Source organism: Rosa rugosa, chromosome 6 (genome assembly GCF_958449725.1).
Source record: "Rosa rugosa chromosome 6, drRosRugo1.1, whole genome shotgun sequence".
NCBI lineage: Eukaryota > Viridiplantae > Streptophyta > Magnoliopsida > Rosales > Rosaceae > Rosa > Rosa rugosa.
The window spans coordinates 32527971-32538769 of record NC_084825.1 but is presented as its reverse complement, the minus strand read 5'-3'; the positions used below and the strand labels follow the sequence as shown (position 1 = coordinate 32538769).

General features: G+C 36.2%; 1 long non-coding RNA gene and 1 pseudogene across 2 annotated transcripts; both read right to left on the bottom strand.

Moving 5' to 3' along the window:
• LOC133716601 (vestitone reductase-like) lies at positions 1-9275 on the bottom strand (annotated as a pseudogene).
• LOC133718638 (uncharacterized) lies at positions 3568-5465 on the bottom strand. 2 transcript variants are annotated; one of them, XR_009850436.1, is made up of 6 exons: positions 5163-5465; positions 4956-5049; positions 4702-4872; positions 4564-4625; positions 4007-4084; positions 3568-3773 (listed from the first exon to the last, which is right to left on the bottom strand). It is a non-coding gene; the product is annotated as an uncharacterized LOC133718638 (long non-coding RNA). The 2 variants fall into 2 exon arrangements; XR_009850435.1 differs by having other exon boundaries at positions 3639-3773; positions 4702-5049.
• Positions 9276-10799: the final 1524 nt, after the last annotated feature.

The following is a 10799-nucleotide window of genomic DNA, read 5'->3' as shown; positions in this document are numbered from 1 at the left end:
TTAGCGGGCGGTTAACAGGTCATGGGCTGAATTGCCAGGCCTTAATCGAGGGATCAAAGTCTCAAGTTCCAATCCACTTATTTCAGCGAATTCAAGGGCTGCTTGCTCTGTCTTGGTCTTGGCAGCCACAAATGAAGTTCCAAATAATTTCATAGACCTACGAAATTCAATATCACTCCATGTAGTCTCATCCACGTACCATATCTCTGTTCTTTTCACTATAAGCAACAGTTGCAGCACTAGAAGTGTATACAACCTTCTTTACAGTCTTAGAATTCAGGCAGGCTTTCAATATGCCTAGGGTGCCTTCTACGGCTTTTTTGGTTACTATTGCTTCATCACGTTCTTTGTCAGGCATAGGATGAGCAACATGGAAGACCCCGATGCATCCCTCAATTGCTTCATTGAAGCTTTCGGGCTGGTTGAGATCGGCATTGAAGATCTGCAGCTTCTCAGATGCTCTTGGTAGGCTTGTGAGGTAGCTGATATCTATCTTGCATTCTGGTCAATGGCAAAGACCAATTCAATGCATGTGTTAATTGTTTAGAGATTATGAATTGATCAAAGTATGTGTATAATTTATACATACAGATAATAGTTTTCTTCACATTCAATCCAAGTAGAGAATATGGAGATTAGGATACGTCAAACAGGAGCTTCTATAAACCTCTAAACTCCAAAAGTTTAGTTCAATAGTGTGTCGCATGTGCAACCGGCTTATGTGTAATTTACCTACAAATTTCTATAGAGAGAAAAAAAAATGCCTTAAAAGAGTGTACAACTAGGAAGTTTTGGATTCGATGCTAGCTATAAAGTAAAGAAAAACAACTGTGATTCGAAGTTTTGGATTCGATGATAGTATTTATAAGGACTAAATTCAATTTGCCCTCTCCAACTTTGGGGCAAACATCAGTTTGGTCCCTGAATTTTTTTTTTAATCATGATGGTCCTTGCACTTTCATTTTTCATCACGCACGTCCAAAATTTAAATTTTGCTCGAAATGTGACGTCAGATGCTGACTTGGCACCGACATGATGATCCATTTTTCAGACTTTGGCCCTCAGTTTAGATGAAATGTCGAAACTGCCCCTTGTTGCACATATTCTTCTTCTTCGAAGACTTCACCTCTCTCTCTCTCTCTCTCTATGGTTTCATATGGAAGACAACGATGATTCAACCACCTACAAGTTCGGTAAACCATCGTTCGGACTTTATTCTAAATTCTTTTTCTCGAACTTCATGTTCCGGGACTTGTTGACAGCCTTGTGTCAAATTTAGTTGAATTCTCATTTCTTGAGATTCGTATATCTCGTGTGAGCCTTCATTTTAAGTTCTGGACGAAGGAAATAAATTCTAGTGATTTAAAGATTTTCACCTCAAAAGTACTTGTAGCTTCCGCTGTGTTTTTCTAAAAGTTTTCTAACAAAATGCCTAGCGGTCCTCTAGAATGTGAATCGAGCTTTCGGTTTATGTTTTAGAGCCCCGCGGCACTGTGACGTGCCCAAGCTGGTGAGGTGCGGTTTGGGGCATTACAGAACCCTCCTCCAGCCGCCCCTACGCTGCCATCATCATCGACTCTCCCTCCCACACAGACCACAAAAAACCCTGGCGCCCCAACCCGATCTGCAAACTCCACAACCCATCTCTCCACAAAGGATCTGGAATTAGTAATTGCAAAAATTGCAGATTTGGCGAACCCGACACTCCTTCCTTTCTCATCGCCAAATTCACAGCTTCATTCTTCTTCTATTGTAAGTATCTTCTCACTACTCTTCTGTTTTCTTGTTTTGGATGATTATTGGAATTTGGGGATTATTTTAGGGTTGAAATTCTCAATTGGGTCAGTGTGTTAGGATTTACAGTTATTGCTAGCTAGTCTGATTCACTCTTTCTTCTTAGCTTCTATAGCTGCTTTCTATTTCTATTTAAGCAGATTATTTCACAAGATTGAAAGAATTGCAATTATCATCCAAGTAAAAAAAAATATATATTTCTGCATCAACCTTATATCAGTGCTTAATTGTTTAGGTGTTATTGTTCATTCTTGGATGTGCTATAACTGGAGGATGGTGAAATATATCGGAAAATAGTACGGGATAGGAAAGATGTTGTTTATATTTCTCTCTCTTTGATGGTTGTGTGAAATGGATTATGATTGGCATGAAAACAATAACAGAGGCTGTTAGGATTTGGCCTAATGGGATACTGAAATGAATTAGGTAAGGAGCTTTGACTCTATGCAACCCCTATATGGGCTTAGAGCTTTGACTCTATGCAACCCCTATGTCTACCAGTCTTTGGTGAATGAAATCATGAATATGTACTGTGTGTGTGACTTTTCTAGTTTCTGTGTACCATTGCAGATGCTTTCTCTTTCCATAATTACCTTGCATATATGATGAACTAACTAAAATAATGTTGAAAAAGATGGGACCTTGGCAAGAATGTTGAAGCCCAGAAATCTGGGACTTCGGCGAAGGGAAGATATATAACAATGGGGAGTAGTAGATGGCAGTGAAAGGAACATAAAGGGTCAAGCCTTGAAGAAACGCAGCGAGTTCGCCATTCACAAAGGACTTTAGCATCAGCCAACGCTCAATGAACGCCATGTCATATTTTGGCTTGGTCTTCTTCTTCTGGTCTATGATGAAGCTCAAATGATCTGATCCAAGGGAGGTGGGAAGCTGGGAGAGAAATAGAGGGAGGAAGAGAATTTTAATTTTAATTTTTGAGATTATATTATTTGGGTTTATTATTTGTTAATTTTTAATTTTGAGATTGGGGTTAAATGTCCATTATGCCCTTCTAGGGGGTTGAAAGTCTGAAAAGTGGGCCCTCATGTCGGTGCCAAGTCAGCATCTGACGTCACATTTCGAGCAAAATTTAAATTTTGGACGAGTGTGATGGAAAATAAAAGTGCAAGCACTACTAGCAAAACAACAATTACCCACGGATTTTAATCTGTGGGTAATAAGACTATCTCACACTGATTTCAGTGTGTGATAGCTTTTACACACAGTGCACGCACAGATTGGTGTTACCGTGCGGTTTGGAGGGGGGGTAATGCTCATCTCACACGGATTATGTTGTCCGTGCGAAATACTAACGTGGGCCCCACTATAATTCCATAAATATAAATTACCAGAATGGAACGAAATCCGTGTGAACAACTCTATTTCACACGGATTTCTGTAGCAAATGTTTACCTATCTCACACGGATTTCTGTGTCAAATATGTACTCATCTCACACGGATTATGTTGTCTGTGTGAAATACTTACGTGGGCCCCACTATAATTCCATAAATATAAATTACCGCAATGGAACGCAATCCGTGTGAACAACTCTATTTCACACGGATTTCTGTGCTAAATGTACAAACTGTATTTCACACGGATTTCTGTTACCAACTCTATTTCACACGGATTTCTGTGTCAAAACCTATAACCTTATTGACACAGATTTCTGTGTGAGATCTATGTACCCTAATTCTCACTGATTTCTGTGTGTAATAGTGACAGCATTTTAAAAAAAAATATTTCTGCTAATTAATTTGCAACCCAAACATAATAATAGTTTTGATTTCTGTACAATAAATTCACTTCAAATATTTACAATCAAGTGAACAAATCCACAACTCAATCGAACATGAATAAACTTTACATTCATAGCAAGATGTTCTTTACATTCCTAGTATACATTGTTGTTCAAGGTGGAATATCACTAAGATTACAACATAATCCTTGTCCAAGAATGAGCATACATCAAGTTCCCTGTCAAGCAAGAGTCATTTGAATCCACACATGAGTTTCACTTTCTAAAGAAACAAACCAACTCCAACACACATTACTAAACTTTGAACATAACCAGAAATACAACAAGATATTGCCTATTTAGTTTCTGAGACTGACCCACAAGATCTCAATCCAAAATTTTGTATCACCTGAAGTACAAAATGCAGTCTTCAGGGTAAATATATGTTTCTGAAAAAATATAGTTAACTGACCTATATCATAGGCAGCGTCATATTGGCCCCTTCCAATCATTGCTAGCCTCCGCAGGAAATAATGGTTGCAGAACGAACCTGGAAAATATATAGATAAATCTTAACCAGAAGATGGAGTATAAACATTATGATCTTATCTGGAAGTGTACTTACAGCAAATGTGAAATGTGGCTGGATAAGATATGAACAACAAAGATGCTATAATCTTGATCGATTGAAAGCATTCTTAAGGAAAATATAATCTTCACGTTGGCAATCAAAAATGCGGTAACCATATGCTGAATTTACCCAATGGAGATGAACATAGGAAAAGCAAAGTGGGCAAACATATAAGGAAAACCAACATGATCAACTAGTAGGTCCTCCTACGATCAGACTATACTGATGATATTATATATGTCTAGATTATATATATTAAATACGTGTCATTATATTTGTCAAGATCATATATATTAAATATGTGCCTTTGAGCTTTGACATGCATTGAAGTGGCTGCATGATATTGATAAATGTAAGCCACTTTGAGCTTTGACACGAAGGACAGTAATTTACCATACCCTTGTAAATGCCTTTTGCTCCCGTCTTTGCAGTAGAACATCAATAGGTTCCAAAATGAGACCTGCAAAAATCACTAGACTTGTCAACTGTAAATAACACATCGCAAGAAATAAAACGAAACACAAATTTGGTTCTACCTCCAGATTGGGATTGTCCTATTCCATCCAATCTCTGCGGACGCTCCTCCATCTCCACCCTAGAAATCTTAGCATAAACCCTGTCGCCCAAACCCAGCGCCGTCACCGAAATGAAATCACAAGGACATATCGAAAACCAAGTCATACTGATGCAATCAAAGCTCAGCCATACTGAAGATAGAATTAAACCTTGTATTAGCTATATCAAGCTAAAAAAGCTCAGCCATTCAATTCATGCATATACTGAGTCATACTGCAATCAAGTTAAAGAAAATTGTAGTGGACAATATCAACACTCCAGTGGACAATATCAACACCAGCCGACACCATGGGATCACCTCCAGGTTTCTGTAACAAAAAAAATCACATAATTGATTTAGCACTTAGATCTATAATCCCATACTTCACAGCAACTACAAAATCAACTCAAACTATTCAGTTACTCGGAGATCCATCATTACCTGAGCCCAAAGACGGCGACTGGCTTCGCACAGACGAGGAGGGCCTTCTCATCCTTGGCCTTGAGCACATGGTGCTTCTAGAAGAGGCAGATTCAAGATAGGGAGTTCGACACTTCGCCCCAGAAGAATCGGATCGAAATCGAAAGTGGATTTATGATTGAGGAAGAAAGGAACTGAAGTCTGAATGTCTGATTGATGATCGGGTGGGGGAGGGGGCAGTGGGTGGAGGAGATGAGAGAGAGAGGGAGACATGAGAGAATTCGGAGGAGGCTTTAGATTTTGGTCAAGTGTTTTCTGGTTTTAAGCAGCATTATGCACGGAAATCTGTGTGTTTATAGTATTTCACACGAATATCCGTGTGAAATACATTAACCTTTGCTACGGATATCCGTGTGTATGTACCACAGAAATCCACGGAAATCCGTGTGTAATACTACTAGGGGAGGGAAATTGAATTTGTTCCAAAAAATTGAGCGGGAATAAATTTACCACGAAAATCCGTGTGAGATACATATATATTTACTACTGATTTTCGTGTGTATTTATCTCGGTAATATATAACCGTCATGTTAATTATTGTTTACACGGAATTCTGTCTCTATTCTATTTTTTTCACACGGAATTTAGTAGCTAATTTTTCTTTTCACACAGATATTCGTGTGTTGCTCATTTCACAGATAATTCTGTATTAAAAACTTATTGTAACGGAATTCTGTAGCAATAGAGTTTTTCACACGGAATTCTGTAGCTAATAGAGTTATTCACACGGAATTCTGTAGCTAATGGTTCTTTTCACACGGATTTCCGTGTTAACATTTTACACAGATATCCGTGTGTGTTACTCATTTCACACAGATGTCTGTACCAAAAACCGGTCAACCCTTTAAACGCTTCTACTTCCCTAAGGGGAGCCGACCCTTGAGGAGATAAAATTTCAGAAATTTTTACATTAGTTGATATAACTTCTACCTATGAGAGCATGAGAGTTTACAGATCAAAAAAATAAGTTACGAGTGAGCGGTTATGAGCATATTAGTTTTGTGTAGTATTAAAGGTTTAGGGTTGACCTACTAGATCGAAACCCAAACGACGACGAAAATAGCTGAAATTTTGAACACAACCATTTATTCTTATCATGATAACATCGTACGGTCGATTTTGATAAAGTCTATTTCCTACGCATTGTTGCTTATGGAAGGTATACTTTTCATTATAACTAATAAATTAGTTATACCACATTAGTAGACATATAAGAATTTTGTGCAATCCAAAAAATAAAAATTGAAAATTGATAAATTTGACATTACCCATCTATTTATAGCGTATTAATAGGTATTGTATAAAAAAATTAACTCAATCCGCCGTTCCTTCAATATCAAATAAAGTGGTTAACCTTATATACACATATACTTGCCTAAGGGGAGTAAAACCACGAGGAGATAAACTTTTCAAAATTTTTACATTATTTGGTATACCTCATATTCATGAGAGTATGAGAGCTGACAGATCGAAAAAATAAGTTGCGAATGAGCGGTTATGAGCATATTAGTTTTATGTGGTATTTAGGGTTCAGGGTTGATCTAGTAGATCGAGACCTAAACGATAACAAAAATAGCTGAAATTTTGACAATAACTATTTATTCTAATCATGACAACATCCAACGGTCGATTTTGATAAAGTCTATTTCCTCCACATTGTTGCTCATGGAAGGTATACTTTTCTTTACTAAAAACTTATTGTAACGGAATTCTGTAGCTAATAGAGTTATTCACACGGAATTCTGTAGCTAATGGTTCTTTTCACACGGATTTCCGTGTTAACATTTCACACAGATTTCCGTGTGTGTTACTCATTTCACACAGATGTCTGTACCAAAAACCGGTCAACCCTTTAAATGCTTCTACTTCCCAAAGGGGAGCCGACCCTTGAGGAGATAAAATTTCAGTAATTTTTACATTAGTTGATATAGCTTCTACCCCTGAGAGCATGAGAGTTTACAGATCAAAAAAATAAGTTACGAGTGAGTGGTTATGAGCATATTAGTTTTATGTAGTATTTAAAGTTTAGGGTTGACCTACTAGATCGAAACCCAAACGACGACGAAAATAGCTGAAATTTTGAACACAACCATTTATTCTTATCATGATAACATCCTACGGTCGATTTTGATAAAGTCTATTTCCTACGCATTGTTGCTCATGGAAGGTATACTTTTATTTACAACTAATAAGCTAGTTATACCACATTAGTAGACATATAAGAATTTTGTGCGAACCAAAAAATAAAAATTGAAAATCAATAAATTTGACATTACCCATCTATTTATAGTGTATTAATAGGTATTGTGTAAAAAAATTAACTCAATCCGCCGTTATTTCGATATCAAATAAGTGGTCAACCTTATATACACCTATACTTTTTCACACGGAATTTTGTAGCTAATTGTTCTTTTCACACGGATATCCGTGTGAAAAGGTTTTAGTTTTTACACAGACATCCGTTACTGATATTTATTTCACACAGTAATCTGTACCAAAAACTTATTGTAACAGAAATCCGTCCCTCCATAAATCACATAACATAAAAAAATTAACGATTTCTAAATAAACTAATTTATAATACGTACAAAAATCTGTCTGAAATACATTTTTAGCAAATGTAAGATGTCCGTGTGTTATCCTTTTTTTTCTTTTTTTACAACAGCATCCACAGTAATCTGTGGGAATATTCAAATATTGAGCGGGAATAAATTGATAAGCCCGCCCTTATTTTTTGAAAATAAATAATTAGTCATTAGCTTTTATTTTTATTGATAATAATTTTCTTTGGAATTATTTTGCCACAGAAATCCGTGTGAAATACTTATACATTTACAACTGATTTCCGTGTGTATTACTAACTGTCATTCTAATTGTCAGTCGATTATTTACACGGAATTCTGTGTGTAGTCTCATTATTCACACGGAATTCTGTGTGTAGTCTCCTTTTCACACGGAATTCTGTAGCCAATTGTTCTTTTCACACGGATATCTGTGTCAATTTTTTCACACGAAAATCTGTGTGTATTACTCATTTCACACAGAAATCTGTATCAAATACTTATTGTAACGGAAATCTGTCCCTCCTTAATTCACATAACAAAAAAAAATTAATTGTTTCGAAATAAACTAATTTCTAATACATACAGAAATCTGTGTGAATTGATCTTCACACAGATATCCGTGTAAAACTATTTTACCGTTTACACAGACATCTGTTACTTTTGTTTATTCACACGGATTTCCGTCGATATTGTTATTGTATAAATTACTGTGAGCCTAATTATGCTCTTTTCACACGGATATCTGTGTTACTCATTTTACACGGAAATCTGTGTGTATTACTCATTTCACACAGAAATCTGTATCAAATACTTATTGTAACGGAAATCGGTCCCTCCATAATTCACATAACATAAAAAATTAATGATTTCGAAATAAACTAATTTATAATACGTACAGAAATCAGTGTGAATTGATATTCACACAGATATCCGTGTGAAAATGTTTTAGTTTTTACACAGATATCTGTGACTATTGTCTATGCACACGGATTTCCGTTGATATTGTTATTGTATAAATTATTGTGGGCCCGATTATGGTCATTTCACACGGATTTCTGTTACTATTTCTATTTCACACGGATATCTGTAGCTTTTAACTACAGTAAATCCGTGTGTGTTGTTATTTTGCTAGTAGTGAAGGACCATCATGATTAAAAAAAAAGATCAGGAACCAAACTGATGTTTATCCCAAAGTTGGAGGGGGTAAACTGAATTTAGTTCTATTTATAACGCAAAAATTTGATATCATGTTTGACAATTCTTAGCCTTGAAAGCTAGATTAAACTATTTTCAATCGATCCACGTACATACGCATTTTCCGCAGCAAGATTAGCATGGATTTGGTACATAGAATTACACACAAACACACATAGCATGTAAATAATATACCTAGGTCAGGTCGAACAGTTGCTCAAACAGTGTAACCATGTTGCAGAAGCTTCGTAACCAGCCATGACCCAATGAATCCAGTTCCACCAGTTACACAAACTACACCCTTTTCTTCTTCCATTTCTCTAAAACCCGAGGAATATATCTGTCACTTGAGGTTAGAAAGCTCTTAAATATTACATCTGGGGAGCTATAAATGAACAATGAAAAAGATACATACAATATTGTATGAATTATTCTTCTCAGAAAGTTGCCTGGTATAGAAGACAACACAGGGAAAAATCATGAACTCGAATACAATTAGGGGATCAAAGTCACTGTTGGGGCGGCCAATGGGGTTGGGTTGGTTATTTTTCTTTCAGCCAATGGGCCTGCATTGTTGACCTGAACTCCTTGTTGTTGGATCACATGTCAGTTTTGGTACATATAGTGCTAATGCTAGCAATTTATCCACCAAAATCACGTCATTATCAATGTTACCTCGTCTCACAAATAAGAATTCATGTTTTCTTCATTAAAGCAAAAGTAAACCCATAAGGAGAAACACCTGTAAGGCAACTTTGATAACTTGGTACTGTTTATTGTGGATTGTATTTGAAAATAACACCTTAAAACACATAATCACACTAAATCAATACTTTAATGATAAGGAATTTGACGACAAAGATAATGAGTGCAATAAACGGGTTTTAGTTTCAGGTTGTAAGGAGGTTTTTCAAGATACTTCATTATGATTTTTTTATTACATCAACAACTTGTTTTGCAACCTTTCACTTACAAATGAGAGGTTTATGCCACTAAATCAAATGGTATTGGGCCACTATGATTTCGGTAAAAACATACATTTTTTTTTAGAATTAAAATTTCTAATTAAATCTGACTATAAACTTATACATAGATTCTCATTTACATCTCATCCCTTTCTTCTTCTTTTTTGGTGAAATGGGGGAAAAAATACCTAGCAAACAAAAGAAAAGAAGAAAGCTAGCTAGCCTATAGGGCGAATACAAATAGCACGTTGGCCAAGAAGTACCACTTAGATCATCTAAACATAGAAGAGACAGTAACAGGAGGCACTTCAGCAAAAATATGATATCCAAGATCTAAAAAGAGACTGAATTTTGCAACGCAATCAGCAAGCATATTCTTCTCTCTGTACATGTGTATAATCATTGATTCATAAAAAGAATCTAAGAGGAGTTTACAGTTGCAAATAAAAGCTTCAAGAGGATGGAAATTGCAGCCGGTATTATGGAACAACTCTATCAATCTGACTCAACGATAAGATTTTTTAGGTAGACACCCTACATCTTAGCTTTGAGGATTTGATCAGCGCCAATATTAGTTGTAAAACCATGCATCCAATCTCCATTACTGCATCTAATTACAGCCCCACAACCAATTCTTCCATTTTGACAAAATCTAGTGCCGTCAACATTTAATTTGAACCAACCCTCATCAGGTTGCTCCATGGAAGGTGTTCAATACATCTAGGCAGTTTTTGAAGCATTTTGGTTGGCTTTATTCCAATGCACATCTTATCCCTTTCTTTGCTAATTAGCTGGCATTATTTTCCAATCTTAGAAAGAAGCAATTGCACAAAATTTCCAAGAAAAGTTGCATTTCAATCAAATTGAGAGGTAAA